Genomic DNA, 23,748 nt, shown 5'->3' with positions numbered 1-23,748 from the left:
CACCAACCACTGGTAAAGTGTTATAAACCCCAAAAAGGAGACAAGACTTATTTGGAAGCGCAAGTGAAGGACTGAATTTTAAGAGCACTGTCCCCAACATACTTTCCAGATACTTCCTCCCCACTTACTAACCTCTGTCTTTTCTGGACTGAGTTTCAGATGGATCTTTTCCGTCAAAGATATTATATTGACTAGACACTGGAAAAGCAAACTCACTCTCTAGGTTTTATGATTAAAAAAACATCTAATTGCATGATAGTTACATACCCATACAGGGAAAGCAAATTTCAAATCCTGTGGAGCCCCACATGAGAGCTATGAGGATTAATAAGTAAATTCCTAACACACTCTCTGAGATCTTTCTGAGAAGCACTAAAGTAATTCTGTCTATTCTGTCAGGATGTGCAAGTGAATCAGTACACCTTCATGATCAAGGGAATCAAAGGTTGTTAAAGTCAGCATGAACATTTGACTGCTATCCCTTGCAAGATGATGATGGGCTAGATTCACAAAAAAAAAGGGCAAAAAAACCCGTAAAGATAGAAGAATGTCTCAATTAGGGATGTATCATATGTAATTTTCAAACAATCATAACTCTTTAAAAAAAAACAATTATTCAAACTTAGAAAAGTCCATTTTCCATTTAGTGGTTTATTTGTTTTCCAACTTTTCTTCATTTGTTTTTACTCTCCCATATTTTAAAATTGTCTAAATGATTTTTCCCTCAGATTTTCCAAAAATAATTTACCTTTGGACAGAGACAAAGCCTGGAAAGATTCAGCTCAAAACGTGTATGTTGGAGGCTAATAGGGGAAGATCGTGTATTGTTTTTAAATCAGATGTGAGTGAAAATAGGAAGTAATAATGGAAATTGTTTTGAAATCTTAAGTGTAATAACCATGGTCAGTGACAGTTACAATGTTAATTTTAAGAATTTAATTTTAATGGAGTTTATCTTTGTATATTTTTTAGAAGTGTATTAATCTACAAACTCATGTTTGTTACTGTTTCAGTTATATTACAGTAATGCTTAGGAGCCCTAACCAGGATTGCATCCATTTTGTTAGGCAGTGTACAAACATAAGAAGACAGTCCCTGGCCTGAGGAGACTCCAGTATGTATATATGTATCTTTGCCTGTACATTACCTGTGCAAAGATAATCAAAATAATTGGGTACATATGATATATTACTGTAATTTTAGGAAAAATAATTTTCTTAAATAGCACCATGGCATGACCTATAACTCCTAATCATCTATGAGGAGTTTAAGTGATTGAATTTATCAAAGAATGATATATACTCTATGGTTCCTGAGATACTTTATCCTGATAATCACCCATTCTGTATTATATCCCATGTTACAGCCATTCATAGATTTCGTCAAGTTTCTCAGTGTTTTTCTGTACTTCCATTCATTTCCAGAGTTATATCTCACCATCTTGTGTTTTGCTCCAGGCTCAAGTTCCAGTTTCCATTAGTCTAGTTAATGCTGTCTCTCTTCTGTTCAAAGCCCTTGTTTTTTCATGCATTTCCTCAGGTATTATTCATCTTCTCTTTAGACTGTATTTTCCCAAGCATTTTTTGAGTGTTTTCTCCTCAGCTGCTCCTGAGGATAGACACTGAGGCACAAAAGGCCTCTAGTTGCCCTTCTCACTGACAAAAATCCTTCAGAATCCAAAGTTCTACCAGTCTCTCTTCAAGGACCTATCAACCTAAAGAGGTTTTCCTTAAAACCAACTATTTTACTACTCTTCTGGCCAGTTTGGCTACAGAAAAGACTTGTTTATGGAGGAGGAGGAGATGTTGTATCCCCTTAGTGGGGAATTATGGGTATAAAACAGGCATGGGCAAACTATGGCCCATGGGCCGGATCCGGCCCATCAGCCATTTTAATCCGGCCCTTAAGCTCCCACTGAGGAGTTGGGTCTGGGGCTTGCCCTGCTCCGGCGCTCCAGCTGGGGAGCAGGGTTGGGGGCCACTCCACACAGCTCCCGGAAGCAGCGGCATGTCCCCCCTCCAGTTCCTACATGTCGGGGCAGCCAGGGGGCTTCACACGTTGCCCCTGCCCCAAGCGCTGTCCCCACAGCTCACATGGTCAGGAACCACGGCCAATGGGAGCTGCAGGGGTGGCACTTGCAGACAAGGCAGCGCACACCAGAGCTGCCTGGCCATACCTCTGCATAGGATCCGGAGAGGGGAACATGCTGCTGCTTCCGGGAGCCGCTTGGAGCCTGCACCTCTGAGCTACGCCCCAGCACCCTTGCCCCAGCCCTGATCCCTGTCCTGCCCTCTGAACCCCTCTGTCCCAGCCTGGAGCACCCTCCTACACTCTAAACCCCTTCATCCCCAGCCCCACTCCAGAGCCCGCACCCCCCTGCCCCAGCCCGGAGTTCCCTCCCATACCCTGAACTCCTCATTTCTGGCTCCACCCTGGAGCTGCACCCCCAGCCAGAGCCCTCACCTCTTCCTGCATCCCAACCCCAATTTTGTGAGCATTCATGGCCCTCCATACAATTTCTATACCCAGATGGTGGCCCTCAGGCCAAAAAGTTTGCCCACCCCAGTATAAAAGATAGTGCTTGAATTGAATTTATGTGCCATGTCAATGATGGCAAAAACAATCCAGTGAATGATATCTGTGTTTGAATAACACTTTATAAAGTAAATCAGCTAAGAGATACTATTTTAGTAAAAGGATCAGCTGGAGAGCACGTTTAGTCAAAACTTATACTTAATCATAGTTGCATCTGTTTTCTTTACAAAAAAGCAATCATATGAAATTATGATACGTGAGCTGATTCAGGGAAAAATGTTAAACATCTATAGACTGTATTGCAGTTGAAAATATTTTAACACAATCATTCCTTTACCAGAATTTTTTCTCACCTATCTTCAGAAGGTTGTATTTAGGTTACAAGTTCTGTGTGGCAACTTTATTTTTAGCTTGTCTGTAAAAGTATCTAGCACACTATTAGTACTATAATAGCTTCAAATAGACTACTAGGAAATTCTCAGAGCTACTGCAGTTAATTTTTGGACTAAGGAACATCACAACTAGAGCTGTGTAGACTACACATGATGCAAATGAAAATACTCAGTGTTTGTCCCTTTGAATTTATTTAGCATCCTACAAATGTTTTGTTTTTAAGTGTTGTGTTTTGTTTAAGTTGTGTCACATACACAACTTAAACAAAATATTTGTTTATGACTTTTTTCACTATCTGGATCTCAACAACCATTTAAGGGCAGCTTTTCATAGTACATTTGAGTTTTGAACTGGAATAGCTTGGTTTCATCACATAGTTAGCATGGTATTTCTAAGGCAGTGGTTCTCAACCAGGGGTATGTGCACCCCTAGGGTGTGTGTAGAGGTCTAGTTATTTGCCTAGTTTTAGAACAAGCTACATAAAAAGCACCAACAAAATCAGTAAAAACTAAAATATCATACTGTCATGAACATACAGCTAAGGGTAACATAAAATCCCTCTTTTACCTATAAAGGGTTAAGAATCTCAAATAACCTGGTTGGCACCTGACCAAAAAGACCAATAAGGGGAGAAGATGCTTTCAAATCTGTAGGGGAAGGTTTTTGTTTTGTGCTCTCTTTGTTGTTCTCTCTGGGACAGAGAGGGACCAGGGCAGAAAAAATACATCTCCTAAAGCCATATCTGAAATAAGCATCTAAGATTACAAATTGTAAGTAATAGCAAGGAAATGCATTAGGTTATCTTTTGTTTTAGCTTGTGAATTTTCCCTATGCTAAGAGGGAGGTTTATTCCTGTTTTTTGTAAGGTTGAAGTTTTGCCTAGAGGGGAATCCTCTGTGTTTTAAATCTTATTACCCTGTAAAATTACCTTCCATCCTGATTTTACTGAGGTGCTTCTTTTACTTTTTTTCTTTATAATAAAGTTCTGCTTTTAAGACCCTGATTGGTTTTTAGTGTCCTAAAAAATCTAAGGTTCTGGTCTGTGTTCACCTTGTTTACCTATTTGGTTGGTATATTATTCTCAAGCCTCCCCAGGGAAGTGGGTGAAGAGGCTTGGGGGGATATTTTGGAGAAACAGGAACTCCAAGTGGTTCTTTTCCTGAGTCTTTGTCTAACTCACTTGATGGTGGCAGCATACCATCCAAAGACCAGGAAAAATTTGTGCCTTGGGGAAGTTTTTAACCTAAGCTGGTAGAAATAAGCTTAGGGGGTCTTTCATGCGGGTCCCCACATCTGTACCCTAGAGGGAACTCTGATACATACAATTACTTGTTTTACACTGTTCTAAACTATATACTGAAATGTAAGTACAATATTTATATTCAAATTGATTTTATAATTATATGGTAAAATAGGAAAGTAAGCAAGTTTTAAGTAACAGTGTGCTGTGACACCTTTATATTTTTGTGTCTGATTTTGTATGCAAGTAGTTTTTAAATGAGGTGAAACTTGAGGCTACAGAAAACAAATCAGACTCCTGAAAAGATACAGTCGTCTGGAAAGGTTGAGAGCCACTGTCTTAAGGTTCTTTGTTTCACTAAACCCTACTCCTCATTCTCAGCAGTACCACAACAGCATAATTTGACTTGTTTGCTTATGTCCATGTGAAAGACAGGTGGGGGGGTGGTGCTCCAAAAGATTATGGAAGGGGCATGCACCCAATTGCCAAAGATATTAAATGGCGCAGCAGGCCACAAATCCTCCTCATGAACAAGTGAACACCAAGTAAAGAAGGGAGATGATTGTTGGTGATGGTGAGTGCCTGTCATAAGACTTGATGAAGATGGGAGGAAGATTGTATGGAGACAAGGATTGTAGGGCCCACACCCAGTGATAGGAGTCTATAGGTTTGGATGCTTATGTAAATTGAAGTCCAAACTTTTAGATGTTCCTCTATCACATATATATTTCCATTTTTGAAGCTGGCTTACTATGTGCTTTCATATCTCATGTTGCTATATTGCATGTTTTTATTTTATGTTGTCTTTGTAATCCTATGAATCTGGCCAGGCTTATTTAAAGGAGAAAAGGAAATTATTTCAGTTTGGCAGACATGTTTGTGGTGCTTTTTTATCCACTAAACAGGACATCAATAATGCAAGCTTCCTTCAATGCTGAATATTTTTCTTACCGCCTCTCTGACCTTTGTCCTCTTCCAAAAAATAATTTCAGAGATATCTATCAGACTTTCTTGAGAAGGTTGCACTTCATAAGACTTGATATAATTTCTCGAGCACCCCAAAATTTCACACAAAAAACCTCTATATATGGAGGTTGCCAAAATTCCTGAAATGAAATAGAGAAATCTTCATTTGCAATTTCCAGAAAGAAACAATTCTTCACTTCAGTATATCTGTAATAAGTATATATGTAACTGTCCTGGTAGTTGTGATATTGTAGTTAACTTTTTGGTTTAGAAATATCTTTCCTGTTTCAAGTATAATTAAGGTTAGGTAGCATGCCTAATATACGATGAGAAATTTATGTGTAGTTTTTTTTCTCTCTGTCTACTTTTTTTAAAAAGTTAATAGGGAAAAAAGAAATACAATATCTTTTTCCTCCACAAATCATAAAACAAAACAAAAAAGACAAAAGTTTTAGCAACAGAATATGTGCTAAGCAACAAGTTACAGTATTAATATAACGGATGTGTGTCTGCATACATGTTTCTCTCTGATTGCAAAATCATACTGGAGTCTTTTTCTTAAGTGCTATTTTTGTGCGTGTGTGAATGTAGAGCTCATGGAAGGTCCTGAACTGATAACACTGGAGACTGAAGTCCTTATTTATCCATCAAATAGGGCAGCAATAACTCAAGCTTCCTTGCACTGCTCTGCTGTTATTCCTCAGCCCTGAAGAAACCACCTCTAAAGATTGAGAAGGTAGTTCAGTCTCTACTTCCATTCAGTACTTGGTCTTTCTGCATTTAATACTAGCCTCATAATTATTAATGTTATTAAACAGCAGGTATTTAGAAGAGAAGCTGGCAGATAGAAGCAGTTTTATATTCTACATAAGTTTTATTTTCTTAGAAGATATAGCAGCAGGAAATTGGGACTACAAAGGGCTATCCCTCTCCATTTGTTTACCATTTACCTCCCCATACACTCTGTCTGTTCTCTTTGTTGTGATTTTGGTTTAACTTTAGATTTTAAAGCTCCACAGGGTGTAAGGACCTTGTCTTGTTCATAGTTGCCAGTAAAGCATCATATGTATCTATTGTGCTACACAGTTTTTTTCCCTATGATAATATAACTCTGCTCTTTTTTACCATCAATAAAATGGCTGCGGTTACACCAACAACTTCCCAAACATTTTGAATGGCTACAGTTGCCCAAACACTCCAGATACAGATTGAAGGACATGACTCCTCACTTTCTTGGGACTCTTATTATTGCCTTGTAAATCAGAGAGACCATGCTATCTCACTTCATAATAGAAAACCAATTATGCTGAACTCTTAAAAATATCACAAAACATAATTGGAAGTTTAAAACACTTTGCTTTCTTAAAGTGCATTCAGATGCCTATAAGTAGTATTTAGGCATCTAAATCTGTATTTGGGCACCTAGTTTTGTAAACTAGCTACTCAGTGTCTAAATTAGCCTACCCTCAGTTCTCAAAAAAACCTACTTTATTTATTTGAAACCTGGACATGTCCCTCAATATTATACACAGAAAGATCTTGATTAGCCAAACCCATTAAAACTCTGCTACCTAGGGGTTTGAAATGGCCTAATGACATTTTACTTTAGCACATCAGGTAAAGTTATTATTTACACTTTAAAATGGTTCCCCCAGTAACTGAATACTTGATTAAACAAAGTTTTGGGGTGTCCCCTGAGATGTCTAGATAATTGAGGTCCTACGATACATTAAGACCTCTCAGTGCTACATTTATCTTAATTACTATCATGCTCTTCTCTTCTTTCTCCCCAGCCTCATGCAGGTAAATGAGGCCTGACTGTCACTGGAAGCCATTGCTGTGATTATTAAGTGAAATGTGATTGTGCTGAAAGGAAATACTTAAGCAGGTCAAAAGGACCTTGAAATACTTTGCAAGCCCAGAACTAACCAGGGTCAATGTTGTCTTGTGCCTAGAACCACTGTAGCCAGACTGACCCATCTGTTCCTTGGAGCTTGTCTATAAAAAGGAGAGAGAAACGTCCCTTAGAATTTTACCTCAGGTTTGCTTATTTTAATTTACAGATTTATCTCTTATGGTTTATAACTATAAGTTCACTAAGTCATTTGAAATTTTGTTTAAAAAATATTGTCAAATAACTAACTGATTGCAAAAAATCCTCCCACCCCCTCTCTCATATGGGTAGTGGAATCTTCCGATTGCTTCCTCAGATGGTTCAACTTTTAACTCCTTTTCTGCCAAGTCAGAACTACATCTTTTAAGTGTTTATTAAATCCCTATATACATTGTCTTTTTAAACACAAAAATACAACATACATTATTTAAAAAAGCCTTCCAACATTTATAATGTGAACATATTAAAAGGAATAGGTTAAATTATGATCATCTATAAAGATGAGAAATGGAATAATGCTAACTATACTTATCCATTGGCGGGTTTTTGTTTTCCATAAATTCTGTTACCATATTTTAGTTTTTATTATTTGTATTACTGTATACCTAGTTATTTTTAAAGCACTGCAGATAATGATTTTTTTAAGTTTCACTTTAGATTTTGCAAACCTTATACTGCATTATGATAGATTTATTCTGTTCATAACAACCTCTACAAAAAATTTCAAATGATCTGTAGTAAGTTTTATTAAAATAGAATTTTGAACTATCATTCAGCTAAAACCCTGTTTTAATTCCCTCAGCCTCTTCTACTCCCAGCCCATTTAATTTCTCTGTTCCTGTTCCACTTACTTCAGATGAATGGTTTTACTTCCAGTCTTTCAAAATCCTATGTTCATTTCCTCTTTGTCCACTTCCAGTAGCCTGATATTGCTCTCAAAGCCTCCACTGACCTGGCATAAGCTAAACCCAATTGCTTTTTTTCCTGTTCTTATCCCTCTTCAGTTTCTTGGCTGAACAGTGTAAACATTATAAACCATACTTTCCTTCCTCAAATCATCTCCCCTCTTGAGTTAACACTGGCCTCCTTTGGGTCTTTGCCTACCTTACTGAATGTTCCTCTTGCTTATATTTCAATGTCTCCTTTACATCTCTGACATATCATAAGACTCCATCCTTGTAATACTCCTCTTCTTTCTGTGCATCCTTTACTCCATACCAGTCTTATTTTTTTCCTCCTCCCATAGTAACCTGTAAGCAACCTTGGGATGATGTTCCAAGCTATATACCAAGAATCATCTAAGTTTGTTTTAGGGAAAAAAGAGGGATAAAGTTCAGGCCACAAGAAGAAATAAAATCAAAGAATTAATTATGCATATTAGGCGCATTCTAGCAATGATAAACATTGTACTGGGAGAAACTGTACCCCTGGGAGCTCCCAGGCATGTGGCAATCTTTCCAAAAGCTTGATACGATTATATGAAGTGAATGTAAATTGTAGTTCAGTCTGTTAAAGACAAGTGTGCCACAAGTAAAGCTAGCTGGACAGAAGTTTTACAACTCACAAATCCTTATATCACATTTACTATAGTAAATAATGTTCCAAGACAATGTTAATTAATGTTTTATACATACTTGTTGTTTGAAAAATGTTAGCTATTAGCCAAGATGGACAGGGATGGTATCCCTAGCCTCTGTTTGCTAGAAGCTGGGAATGGGCAAAGGAACAGATCACTTGATGATTACCTGTTCTGTCCATTCCCTCTAGGGCACCTGGCATTGGCCACTGTCGGAAGACAAGTATCAGAGGGGTAGCCGTGTTAGTCTGGTTCTGTAGAAGCAGCAAAGAATCCTGTGGCACCTTATAGACTAACAGACGTTTTGCAGCATGAGCTATCGTGGGTGAATACCCACTTCTTCAGATGCTCATGCTGCAAAACGTCTGTTAGTCTATAAGGTGCCACAGGATTCTTTGCTGCTGTCGGAAGACAGGATACTTAGAAGACAAGATCGACCTTTGGTCTGATCCAGTATGGCCGTTCTTATGCACATATGTTGTATATGACAGCAATGGACTCAGTTTTCTTACTAGAAAGGGCTTCATTTACACAATGTAAACTCTGCAGTTGCAACCACTGCCATCAAAAGTGAAAAGAGAAGGCAATCACTCTTTATCTAAACTCATAATTTCCCACCTGTAGAGAATCTGCTGAAAAGGTGATATTTTTAGGCTACATGAGCCCCCATAAGATACACCCAGAATGTACTTGGTTCACCATCAGAACGAAATCTAGAACAACTCACTGATGTGATGGAAACTTAGCTTCTAAAACTCCCCAGCAATGTCATGTTTGAGAGAGAGAAAACAAATGAACAAATCACAAAATCCTTTAATGAAACTAGAGTGCTTGTAATGGAGTCTCTCTTACATCTGTCTTTTCCACCATTAACCAATAGTATGGACCCTCAGTTTCCCTCTCTGGTGTCTTTCACAGGGCTACAGGCCACTGTTGTGCTTTTGACTCTGGTGAAAATACAAAGTCTATCCTTTCTTCTTCTGAAATAAACAGCTGTACAACACAAAACCTTTGCTCCTTTTCTGAGCTGAGTCTTCAGCTTACTTGGGCTCTAATAGTCACCCCTCAGCAGGGGCATCCTGGTTTCTGTGTTGATGCAGTGGTTGTCTACACCATCTCTAGCTGTGTGTATTTTGCCCTAGGCTCAAAGGTCCTCATGCCATTCCTTGGCCTCTAAAAAGTTTCCTTTTCGGGGAATTCACAGCTAAGGTTACACTTAAAAGAAATCCAAACATATTAAGGTATAGCATTACACAAAGTACAAAACAACCTTAACTCCACCCTTTAATGGTACCATGAGTGGAAAATATGAAAAAAGAGAGGCCCAGGAGTCAGAGAGGGAGATACATATTGGGGCTTCTCTGATAGCAAATACAGATGCTGCAGGCTTCTGCACCTACAGGTTCTACCGTCCTGGGCTCACCTCCCTCCTAGGTCTCCAAGGCTCCTAGGACTGCTGTGAAGCTTGAGGCAGTGGTGAACTTCAGAGTGGTGCAGACCTCTCTGCCTTGTTCCACAATATGCTAAATACAGTTTTACTTTGCTGCTGTTGTCATTCTGCTGCATTACCAGGTCTGTGTACAGCTCAAATTCCTCCTTCCACCAGATCATCACTGGGCTAGTTTTGTGCTTGCAAAATCCAGGTCTCCAGGGGCTTCATTCTGAGTTCCATGGTTCATGCTACCAGTTGTACTGCAGAAAACTCACAGCTCAGCCACTATCACTATGTTTCATTCACAAAGAATGAAGCTGAATGCAGTGAAAGTTGAACAATAAGGGTACGTCCATACTACCCGCACGGATCGGCGGGTAGCAATCGACTTCTCGGAGTTCGATATAGCGCGTCTCATCTAGACTAGACGCGCTATATCGAACTCCAAACGCGCTCCCTTCGACTCCGGAACTCCTCCACCGCGAATGGCGGTGGAGGAGTCGACGGGGGAGCCGCGGACGTCGATCCCGCGCCGTGAGGATGGGTAAGTAGTTCGAACTAAGGTAGTTCGACTTCAGCTATGCTATTCACGTAGCTGAAGTTGCGTACCTTAGTTCGACCCCCCCACCCCCACCCCAAGGTAGACCAGACCTTAGAAACTGTATTAAACCTGTGCATGTCTCTGTCCATGTGGCTGAGTTACTTCCAGCCTAACTCCCTGTATTTCATTTCCCTGATGTCCCTTAATAACAGTCTCTCTAGGGAACATGGGCCTCTGACTCCAGTTCCACTGATCATGATACACGCCTCACTAGATGGAGAGAGAGGAAAAGCTCAGGATCCCTTCTTTAAGGAGAAGTATGTTACTGCATGTGACCTTTAGGCGGCTAAATACCAGCAAAAAGCCACACCTTTTCATTGTTACATTGTCTTCAATGCTTACTGGAAAATTAAGAAAGCTTTTAAAAATTATTTGCTCTTCCCCGGCCCCCATTTTTAAGAAGTACAACCTAGTATGAGACTTGAAAGGTGAATGATAACCCAATATCACTCTTAATAATGAAAACCATTACATGTTTATGCTGATACCAGACACAAATGTACAATCCCCAAACCTGAAGGACATTTTAGAGACAATATATTTTTTAAAAATGACACTCTGAAATGTGTCAGTCATAATTCCTGGGCCCACTCAAAAAGAATGACCAAATTCAGGACACAACAATTTATCAATCCATATAGCATGACTGACTGTGCCAAAGGTCTTGGTTACTTCTGAAAAAGCAGTGTCTGGAACTGCTTGTCATAGAAGGCCTTAGATAAGTCTGGCCCTCAGAGGATTAGATTTTATTGGTAAATGTTGATTTCACCATACACACCCAAACTAACAAAAAAAAGTTACATAGTTAATAGAAATTTACAGATAGGCAAAGTAAGAACAGTGTTGCTTGAGAACTTATTAGTGTATTATTTAAGGATATTTAGTTTGTATATTTTTATGTGATGTTGACAATTTGTGTTTTAATCCTTATAAAACTTTAATTCTTTGAATCTCAGTGTCCACTGTAATTAAATTATTGTCTGACTCCCTCATTATCTGATCCCCCAGAACTTCCTGCAAACGTGAAACTTTAAATTGATAAAAAATTGAAAAAAAGTATAAAATCCATAATTTTGCACAGCTATGAACATTTAAATAAATAAAAATAGAAAAATGCTTAAAAGTAAACATTGATATTATCAATCAAAATAATAAAAAAATAAAAATCGAATTTTCCAAACAGATATGACAAAGCAGCAACAAAAACGTCAGCTCTGAACATACTCAAAACTCAGTTAGGTATTTGCAAGGAAAAAAATACAGGGTATAAACAGTAGAAAAGTTGGTGTTACAGAAATGTAAAAATATGTGGAAAGTACTAAAACAGGTTTGGAAAGAGATACAGACACTCCTATGTATGAAGTACTATGAATAGTCTAGAACCAAGTGGGCCAATTGGTTTGGTAGCAATTTTAAGTGAAGATACATAAAAAATAAGATATTTAGAGTCACTCTGGGATATTTGCTTTCAAGGCCAATTCCTCTATCCTGATGAAAAGGGAAATCTAAATAAACACATAGGGTGAAATGCAGACCCTATCAAAGCCAGTGGGCAATTTGCTATTGACCTAAATGGGGCCAGGATTTTGTCCACAATATTTTCTAAAATAACTTGTCTATCAACAGAAATCACTTACAGGACTACACAGTCTAAAAAACTATAGCAACAGACAAGGTACTTTCTCAACTCAACAAACTGTACACTTTTACAGATTAGTAGGTAATATAAAGATAAAATAAAGCATAACATGTAAAATATACCCCACAGTTAGAATTGTAGTATTGCCATCACTTTGCACCAATTAATCTGTTGATCAGAAACACTCTTGTTTAAACAGCAGAACACACTTCTGTAATAGTAATTAGAGATATACCAATCTCCTAGAACTGGAAGGGACCTTGAAAGGTCATTGAGTCCAGCCCCCTGCTTTCACTAGCAGTACCAATTTTTACCCCAGATCCCTAAGTGGCCTCCTCAAGGATTGAACTCACAACCCTGGGTTTAGCAGGCCAAGGCTCAAACCACTGAGCTATCCCCCCCGTACTGTCACAGTCTTCATGGTCTAGTTTTAAGGGTGAATTAAACACTTTTAACATGTTTCAGAACATACTTTTGCAGAATTCTAAGCTCTATTAACTTTAAATCATTGTTCCAAAATCACGTATGCTGGCACAAAATTACAGTTGTTGTAATTAATATGTTTGCACTTATATAGCATATTTTATCTGAGACTCTAAAAATGCTTTTGAAATGTGGATAAGCAGTAATATACACAGTTTTTACAGAAGGACACAGGTAAGTGAATTGCCCAAAGTCATAAAGAAAGTCATAGAGTTGAAACCAAGTCTCATAGCTCACTGCCCACACTAGAAATTGGATACCGAGCTTTGCAGTTTTATTTGTCAGTGTACAGATTTGTACCCTGGAATATTAGTAATTTTTAAGAGTACCTTGGTACAGTTGGTGGTGTAAGAAATAGACAGGAAATGAGACAAGTGTAAGGGGAAGAAGAGATTTCCTCTTTCAGATGTTATATTATTGTTGTTATGCTCAAATACCAACCCATTTCTTCTATTTTGCTCATCAGCTCATACCTTACATTTGATTTCACTGAGAGTTACCTTGGTTTTATTCTTCACCTGAGCTTGCCCCCTGTCACATCTCTACTATTTGTAAATATGCCTATTGCCCTCTCAGGCAATATTGATAACTACTGTGACGTTCCCCTGGTATTATTTGGACCAGTGATCTGCTAGTTCACTCCAATCCTTGACTCTGGGAGCCAGCCTTACCCTGCTCCAGTGTGAGAATCCCCACTCCTGGGCCGTTCATGCACAGCCTCTAACATGTAAGCTGCTCCCAGCTACATGAGTGAGCACTTTTGGCCAGTCACTGCATGGATTGTGCAACCGAATGACAATAGCCACTATCTCTGGTCCCAGACACAACCCTAGGAACCTCCGTCTTGCAGTGTCCAGTTATGCCCGCTGGACGCTGCAAGCTTCTATGAGTTCGTCAATTTAACAAAGAAATTGATATGTAACAGGCTCGTTATCCCCAGGGGAGTCTGTGACACGCTTCAAACCAAACACACTGCTTCAAGTAGAATAAACAAACAAATTTATTAACTACTGTGACGGGGCAAGGCCAGATGGCTATAGAAAAGTAATGGGAGATAGATATATTAGCCCCAGGTTAAACAAATCCCTGGTACCAGGATAAGTAAATGGCAGCTGCTCCAGGTCAATTAAGACACCTGGGGCCAATTAAGATCTTTCCAGAAGGCAGTAGAGATTGCTAGGTTGATTGGGATACCTGAAGCCATCAGGGGCTGGCTGAAACTAGTTAAAAAGCCTCCCAGTTAGTCAGGTGGGTGTGCATGTCAGGAGCTGTGAGAAGTTGGGCTATTGGAGAGACTAAGCTGTATACACCATACTAGGTATAAGGAAGGGGGCCCTTAGGTAAGGGTGAAGTAGAGCAGGAGGAAGTGGGAGCTGTTGTGGGGAAGTAGCCCAGGGAATTGTACGTGTCCTGTTCCTAAAAGGTTAGTTACCATAGCTGATACTATTAGGGTCCCTGGGCTGGAGCCCAGAGTAGAGGGTGGGCCTGGGCTTCCCCCCCAATTAATCACTGAGACTGGGAGACAACAGAGACTATGTGAGAGAGGATTGCTTCTCCTCACCTCCCTCACTGACTTATGATGAAAATTGCCCAGTAGACTGTGACCCTTGTCTCTAGAGAGAGAAGGGTTATGGAGAGGGTCACAGTGAGCCTCTGAGGCTAGCGAAATCCATCAGGAAACACAGGACCCACAGAGACAAGACAGAGCTTTGTCATGCTACAAAAGATAGATTTTAAGTGATTATAAGTCAAATCACAAGAAGTCAGATTTGGTCAAATGAAATAAAAGCAAAACACATTCTAAGCTGATCTTAACACTTTCAGTGCCCTTACAAATTTAGATGCCTCTCACCACAGGCTGGCTGGTTGCCCTTCAGCCAAGCTTTCCCCTTGGATTAGCGCTTCAGTTGTTTGGTGTGGTGTCTGTCGATGGAGCTGGAAGAGAGAGGCGGAGCATGGCAAATGTCTCTCCCTTTTATCATGTTCTTTCTTCCCTCTTGCTTTGCCCCCACCCCTTCAGGATCAGGTGAGCATTACCTCATCGTAGTCCCAAACTGATCAAGGGAAGTGGGGTGACTCACTTGAGAATCCAACAGATCCTTTGTTGCTGCCTAGGCTAATGTCCTTTGTTCCTGTGAGGCTGGGCTGGATTTGTCTCATACATGCCCTAAAGAGGTGTGAACTGCCCCTCTGTTCCTGCAGAGTTTTGCCTGGGCTTATTTTAAACCGAGAACACATTTTCAACCTCGTAACTATATACATGAAATTACAATCTATAACAACAATGCTCGGTGCATCGTGAATCTTCCGAAGACACCCAACATGACAAACTTTGCATTGGATATCACACAATCATATTATAAGGATTAACATGGGGGTGCAGGGTGTTTCCCCCAAGATACAGAGTGTCACAACTACTATCTGCACTCTACAGATGTATATCTTCACTAGGAAAAGGTGTGTTTTTCTGTGCCAGTGCAGCTCTAAGCAGGGCTAGATGGCATGGTGGCAAAAACACCTGCATGCTGTCTACACAGCAGTTTCCACCTTTAGTAGTACCACTGGAGCTGTATCAGTGCAAAAAATGTTTACAAATGCTCCTAGTGGGGCCTCTGCTAGAATCTCCATCCATGATTTCAGTCTCCTCTTACTTTGACTACTGCAAGTGGTTTCTCCATGTCCTATCTCTCTAGACTTCAGCAAACGCAGAATGCCTCTGTTCCCATTATAGTGATAAGTACTAAAAGCACATGTATTCTAAACACATTCTCAAATGGCTCACTTAGCGCCCACATTTTTTTTTCTGGGTCTAGTCCAGAATTGCCCTCTTCACTTTTAAAATCTTCCCTGTACTTGGACTTAAGAGATCCTGTTTCAGGGAATGGATGGATATCCCAATTTTTGAACACAGGTATTTAATATTCCACTGTTCTATCACTTAAATGAATGACATTTGGAGTCAAAAATCTAGCTTCAAATTTTCAAATTTGAAACAGGAAAAATATAGCAAATGTGCATTATGGACTATGATAGGCAGGAGTGTGGGGCGGCAACAGCAGCATTACAAAAGTAGTCTAAATGGAGCAAAGGACTTGCTGTCTTTTTATTATGAATGTCATACAGGATGATCCAAGCATTATATGCCCCACTGATCCCATAGACTTACCACCCTGGGAATATATATCAACATGAGAAGAGATTTCCTACTTGTAATATTGAAGTCAGAGATGAGATGAGATAGCTTGGTTCTGTCTCTGTTTTTCTGACCTTTGTGGCAAAAGAGCAAAGAAAAAATGGGGGTCTTTTGAATACTTTTTTAGTATGGAAATTTGGCAGCAGTGAAATTAGAACAAACTACTTCCAGCCGCTCCCAAAATGAGGTCTGCAACACTATTCCCATTGAAATCTCTATCAACCACCTGTATCTGGACATAATTTAATGTGTAATAGCTCCCCCTCCTCATGCACAAGTATGATTGCTTTTACTGATCCACACATAGTCTAGAACAGGATCAGTAGGCAAATATTGTCCATTCTCTTGTGGAGTGTCTTAGGGGAAGGTTGCTTGTACTAATGTATCCATTTCCTGTGAGCTGAAACACACACAATCTCAGGAAAACATTTTTTGTTCCACAGATGTAACATACAAATACCATAAAAGTGCTCTCTACTTTACATATGGAAGTTGCAAGACTCATGAGCTATATGATAAAGTCCTCTTTCATATAATTTGCACATCAATGATATACATATAACATATATATAGACTCTCATGTATAAAACACATGGTCTTACCATAGTGGATACTATTTATTTTGGCTGATGAGATGGGGAAGGAAAGCTGATTTAGAGTTTTGGCTTGCAGTGAAGCATGTGATGAAGTTTCCATTTAGGCTGTACAAACTGTAGCAACACACTGAGAACTTTAGAAAAAGACATACATGCACTGTGAACCAAACTCTGGTCAAATTGACCAGGCAAAGCTGCTAATCACTGCTATGATTAAGTATTATTGCTACTTATCCTCACAGTTAAAAATATTGACATTCTAAAAAACAGAGAAAGTTTATGCATTCCTACTTTTACTTGACATTCAAGTCCTGATTTCAAAGATGGGCAAGTTTACGTTGTTCATGCCTAATTTGTGCTTGCAACTGCCATATATGTACATATAAACTGACTGCACAATCAAATGTTCTATTATGCATCTAGCTATCTATTTGCCGGAATACCTGATTTGAATGCACAGTCATATGGTATTTCCATGAATAGATTAAGCACATACAATTTGATACAATACCAAACTTTGAAAATCATGCCCTAGATAATTCATTTATTACTAGAGTGCAATGCCTTGTTAAGTACTAAACGCATAAACATCCTTTATTTATACTTTGAAACATACCACTGGTTTCTTGATTCTTTTTTGCATTGAAAAAAAGGGGCAAGGATTGGGTTACAAGCAAGGATTTCTGCAAAATGACTGTCTGTCACATAGGCCACATGCATATTGCACAACTCTCCTCCATTAGGAAGAACATCACTCATTTCAGATCCAACCATTGTTGTCTGGATTAAAGTATTTCTATGAGATTTGCAAGTCTCCCGCTAACTCCATTTTGGTACAGTAACGCCTCGCTTAATGTTGTAGTTATGTTCCTGAAAAATGCGACTTTAAGTGAAACAATGTTAAATTAATCCACTTTCCCCAAAAGAATTAATGTAAATGGAAGGGTTAGGTTCCAGGGAATTTTTTTTCACCAGACAAAAAACGATATATTATATAGATATATACATACAGTATACATTTTAAACAATTTAATACTGTTCACAGCTATGATGATTGTGAAGCTTGGTTGAGGTGGTGAAGTTAGAGGGTGGAAGAGGGAGGGATATTTCCCAGGGAATGCCTTACTGCTAAATGATGAACTAGCACTCGGCTGAGCCCTCAAGGGTTAACACGTTGTTAATGTAACCTCTCACACAAGGCAGCATGAACACGAGGAAGGGGAGAAGCATAGCAGACAGAGACAGACACACACCTTGTTTGTGGGAGAGAGAGAGAGAGAGATGCACACTGCCCCTTTAAGTAAGCTGACCCACTCTTAAGTGCATTGTCTTTTTAAGTGGATCAGGAAATTGAGACAACAGCTGCTGCCCCAAACTCTCTATGTCTCTCTCCGTCGGTGTCCCCTCCCTGCTCTAGATGGAGAAGGGATAAGTGGGGTGCAGGAGCAGGAAGGAGGAGGACACCCTGACATTAGTCCCCCTCTCTTCCCCCCATGCACAGCAAGCAGGAGTCTCTGGGAGCAGCTCCAAGGCAGAAGGCAGGAGCAGCACATGGCAGTGAGGGGAGGGACAGCGGAACTGCTGATTGCTAGCCTGCAATTGGTAGCCTGCTGGGTGGCTGCAGCACAGGGAACTTAGGGAGCGGGGAGCTGATAGGGGGGCTGCCGGTCCAGCCTGGTTACAAGCCCCCACCAGCTAGCTGCAATGGGCTGCTCTTCCTCCAAGCAGTGGACAAAGCAGGCGGCTGCCAAACGACGTTAGAAGTGAGCATCGCACAACTTTAAATGAGCATGTTCCCTAATTGATCAGCAACGTAACAACGAAACAACGTTAACTAAGACAACTTTAAGTGAGGAGTTACTGTACATGCAATTTCAGCATCTGGCAGCTGTATCATTTCAGATTGTTGTTGGGAAACATTCAGCTTCCTGAGCAGGATAAATATTCATGCTAATCAGAAATATTATTATTTGATTCACTCATCTCCATTCTTCTCTTCTTTATGCGTTCTCCATTCCTCTAACATCAGTCTCCTCTTAGTTCCTTCATTCATGGGCAGCAGGCAATGGAAGCTTGGGGAAACTAAGCTTCCCCAAACCTTGCACTGCCGAGGCGGGAGCATTGGCGGATTACCACATGGGCCCATGAGGCCGATGCCCAGGGACCCCACCCAATTTGGGGACCCTGGAAAAATCTCTCCCTGCCATGGCCCCGGATTGGGGGACGAGACTTGACCACAGAGCTTTTCCAGTCTCGGGGCTGCAGTGGAGGGAGGGCAAAAAGGAGCAAGCAAGGATGAAGCCTCGGGGGGGGAAGAGGCAGAGTGGGGGCGGAACAGGGGTGGGCCTCTGGGTGGGGCCTCATCCAGAAGAAGTGGAATAGGGGGCTAGCTTCCCCAAGGGGAAGCTGCTCCCTGCTGCACATGCCTTCATTCATTCATTGGACTAGGCTTCCAAGGGAGGTTGTAGAATCTCCATCATTGGAGGTTTGTAAGAACAGGTTGGACAAACATCTGTAAAGTATAGTCTAAGTTTACTTGGTCCTGCTTCAATGTAGAGGACTTGACTTGACTTGATGAGCTTCCAGCCCTATAATTTCTATGATTCTATTATATGATGCTTGCCACATTCCTTCATCTTCAGCTACTTTCCATCTTTCTCATCTGAAACATTGCCTCTGTCTTTTAATTCCTCTATTCCTTATAATTACTCATTATGTTCTTTGGTAAAACATTTTGTCTTAGTTTATATGATAGACAGTATACATATTATTGCTCTTACTTGTTTCTCATTATGATACAATGCCAACAATGTGCAAGGCACTTTACAGACAAATAATGAAGACAAGAAAACAGATCCCAAACCAAAAGAATTCACAATCTAGATGGATAACCCAGAGAAGGAGGACAGGGAATGAGAAATAAAACAAAATAAAGTGACTGAGCAGTAAAATTTAATTCTCATCTTGTTAGGTGAAAATTTTTTCTTCAGAAGTTAAAAAAAAATCTACCAAGTATTTTGCTTTTCAGTAGGATTTTGTGAACAAGTCTCTGTGAAGAAGACCGGCATTTATAGGCCTTTTCAAATAAATGTTATTTTAAGAATGGAATCAGAACTCCAGGAGGAAAATAAAGTTGTTTTGACACTGTCTGATTGGGAAGTTACAGAGATTTCTATAACATAAAAAGCAAGTGTTGCCTAGTAAACCCTGAGATCATAGCTGTAGGCATTAACCCTACTGATATTAGAAATAATATGCCAGCCAGATCTCTGCATTTCTAGGAAGCCTCCATATCCTCTAACTCTGGAAGAATTAAAATATTCTCTTATTATTGAGTATAAGATTTCTTTTGTTCAGAGAAACTTGTAGTTTTGGGGTTGATCTACCCCACAGTGTTATGCCAACTCTATCTACATAATGCAAGGCCAGAGGGCTTTTGGAGGTAGAAAATCTGCCAGAAAAGGGTTGAAACAATTCAAAGGTGACTGTGACCTCTGGTCCACTAAAGGGATTATAAGCAACTTGTATTGCCCCCCAACAAAATGGACAGTGTTGGTTTGGGTATGAGTATGGCCAAGACACCTCCAGGTGTATTTTGATTTCAGATAGTCTCTGTGATGGGTCGTCCCCACCCCAACCTCCGGGGTGCCACCTGATATACTGGGGTAACACTGAGCCTGCCTGTTCCACCAGCCTGGGCTCCCTCATCCTGTCCTGCTGAGCCAGGCCCTCAGTCCTCCTCCAGCACACACACACAGGTAGGGACACACTCAGCTGCAGAAAGACACAGACACTGAAATCAGCTCTGTATGGGAAGACTCAGCTCAGGAGTTGCGAAGCACTCAAATGCACACCCCCTCTGGCGTGCAAACCCAAAATTGTATTGTCTTGTGCTGCACAGAAATCTGTACAGTGTAAAATCATGAAAATCACCACCTCCCTCAATGAGGAGAAAGATATGCACATCTTTTCCTCCCTCTCCCTCCCTATTACGAATTGCACAAACTGGGTTTTAGAATAGATGAGATAAGTTTATTAACTACAAAGGATAGATAAGTGATTATAAGGGATAGCAAACAGATCAAAGCAGATTACTGAGCAAATAAAACAAACATGCAACTAAGCTCAATACATTAAAGAAACTGGTTACAAGTGGTAGTTTCTCACCCTAAATGTTGTTTTAGGCATTTATTTCACAGGCCAGACACCTTTTCCGGCCTGGGCTCAGCTCTTCTCCCCCCGATCAGTCCTTGTTTCTTAGATCTTCTCAGCAGTCATCCTGGGTGGGGATTCAGTGAAGAAAGAGCCCTGATTAACTCACTTCCCTGCCTTAAATAAGGTTTACATATGTCAGGAATACTTTGTTTCCCAGTTTGGTCGCCACCCCTTTTGTGGAAAAATACTAGCAGGCCAAGATGGGATCCAATACCAGGTGATATGATCACATGACCCTGCAGTGTCAAAGCAGCATCCCAGGAAGCTTCTCAGGAAGGTGGGAGAGTATAGGGTGACCAGACAGCAAATGTGAAAAATCGGGACGGGGTGGGGGGGTAATAGGAGCCTATGTAAGAAAAAGACCCAAAAATCGGGACTGTTCCTATAAAATTGGGACATCCGGTCACCCTAGGAGAGTAGCATCTTCAAAGTCCTATTGTCTTCCTAATGGCCCATTGACTAACCAGCAGACCGATTGCATTTTGTCTGGAGCGTGTTCCCCAGGTGCAAACACTTTTGTAATTGATACATAGTCCATATTCCTAACTTCAGATACAGAAATGATACATGCATACAAATAGGATAATCATATTTATTAAATCATAACCTTTCTACAGATACCTCACATGACCCATCTTGCATAGAACACGTTAGTTATGCCATATTCATATCATAACAATATTTCTATGAAGAATATGGGACGTAGTATCACAGTCTCCGTGACAAGGCTCCTGATGGGGCTCCACAAGGAAGCCTTCCCTAGCATAAAATCACCAGGAGAGGCTGGTGGTGCCACTTCTACCTGACCTGGAGAGGGCATAGCAGCCACTGCTGGAGCCAAGAGGTGAAATTTGCACTCTCAGTTCCAGCAGTATGTGATGCCCATGAAAGGGTTCACTTAAAAATGGCCATGGTCAATTTTAGAAGCTGCTAGAAACACTGTAATTTTCTTGGGGTATAATCAGCCAAATAGTTTGTTACGATGATATGAGGGGGTTGAGTGTGTATCCTATTGAGAAGTTTTGCTGATGAAATTTCTGTGGCAATTCAAAGAAACTTCTGGCTCACATTGTTCACTTCTATGAAATATTTTATTTTTCTAACTTGCCTTAGAACTCCTAGTTACTATTGCTCCAAGTACAACAGTTGTATTGTACTACTTCTATGGAAACATATTTTGTAGTTCACAGAATGTCTTTAAATAGTTCGCTTCACAATACATTAAAATAAAATTAAAGTTAAAATATATATTCCCCAGTGCAGATAAACTTTATATTAGTAAATTAAATATCTTAACCATACTATGGAATCCTCTGGTAGAGACAATGAGCCTGGATAGCCACCTTCCTATGAAGTCTATGGAAAAACTCCCATTGACTTCAGTGGGATTTGGATGGAGGTGTAGCAATCGTAACATAAAATAGCCTTGTTAGTCTTTTTCAGAATTAAAAGGATATTAAACAATTATGTATTTTAATTTTCTTTAATTTTTCACAGGTAATTGTAACATAACAATATAAATACATTTTGACATTGGAATGTGGTGTTGTTGACAGACTAACAATGATATCTTCTCCATAGATTTGTATGTGTTCCAGTTTGACATCTTCCTGACATTGCTGATCTGTTCAACAGACTTGCATCTGAGAGACACCATCAGGCATGTTCATCATTTTTTAAAAAGTTCTGTCAGACTTAATATTAATAGAAACATTTCCATGGTTTGTGTTTGAAATCCAATGAAAACTGAGGGAAGAGGGTTTGCTGGGTTTTTTAAGGATTTAAACATTTTCTTAAGGTGTTGGAAACTTAAACATTGGAGCAAATGCTTGTGTAGGCTAAACAGAAGTATTATTAACAATTGGAGTCTCACTGTCTAAGCTAAGTGAAATTCAAAATGTAAACAAACAGCAAGAAGCAGGTTTATAATTTACAAAAAAAGAATTAAAAAAAATCCCAAACAATCCAGACTGTCATTCCCTCAACTCTGGATTCACCAGTGTTTCATATCTAAGTGACTATTTTAGTATTATAAGCTATTCGGGACTGATACTATCTGTATATTTGTGTACTGAACAATGCCAAGCACATTATCTGCAATAAACAACTAAATAACTACAGCATAAATGGTGAGAAATAACCTAGATCTTAATGTTTCTCAGTTTTAGTAATCTAAAGTGAGTAATGTAGATGAATAGTAGTTTAAATTTATGCTCATGGACTTCAGTAGGGTCAGGGATTTCACCCAATGGGCCTGATTCTCCACTGCCTTGCACTTTTGTGCAGTCCTTTATTTGGCAAAGTGGATGTAAAATGCTACTATTCTTATTTTGTGGCATGTAACACTCCCTTTGCACAAATGGCTACGGAAGGTGTAAAGCAATGAAGAATCATACTCATGCTTTCAGGGCCGGCTTTAGACCTATTCCACCAATTCCCCCGAATCGGGCCCTGTGCCTAAGAGGGCCCCGCACCCAGTGAGAATCCCTTACCTGGCTAGAGGTGCCTTTTTAATTTTTACTCACCTCGTGGCACTTCAGGTCTTCAGCGGCACTTCGGTGGCGGGTCCTTCAGTGCTGCTGAAGACCTAGAGCAAGTGAAGGACCCACTGCTGAAGTGCTGCCAAAGACTTGTTTTACATGTCTGGGTTTTTTGTTTTTTTTTTAAAGTCATCCCTGATGGGGCCCCGTCGAAACTGTTCGAATTGGGCTCCGCACTTCCTAAAGCTGGCCCTGCATACTTTTTAGCCTGCATTTGCAGTGGACTGGACTCGATAACCCAGAAGGTCCCTTTCAGTCCTGTATCATATGTTCCTATTTGTCAGTGTTGTTTATTAACATGAACAAAGGTTGAAAGATAAAAATCCGAAATGCAGTGGAAAACCATATTTGAACAGTGATTTTGAAATCTGGAACACCTGGGGTTTTTTTAGGTACTAGCTGGAATGTGAACTTTCAAGAATGATATATTAAAATTTCATCAGTG

The 23,748-nt window shown here is 40.0% G+C and overlaps 1 long non-coding RNA gene across 1 annotated transcript; it reads left to right on the top strand.

Moving 5' to 3' along the window:
- The first annotated feature begins 727 nt into the window (after nt 1-727).
- On the top strand, nt 728-22,423 carry LOC123372487. The gene is made up of 4 exons (XR_006580317.1): nt 728-841; nt 5,790-5,870; nt 7,090-7,175; nt 22,345-22,423. It is a non-coding gene; the product is annotated as an uncharacterized LOC123372487 (long non-coding RNA).
- Nucleotides 22,424-23,748: the final 1,325 nt, after the last annotated feature.

This window comes from Mauremys mutica, chromosome 6 (genome assembly GCF_020497125.1).
Source record: "Mauremys mutica isolate MM-2020 ecotype Southern chromosome 6, ASM2049712v1, whole genome shotgun sequence".
NCBI lineage: Eukaryota > Metazoa > Chordata > Testudines > Geoemydidae > Mauremys > Mauremys mutica.
This window is presented reverse-complemented; position numbering and strand designations above follow the sequence as displayed.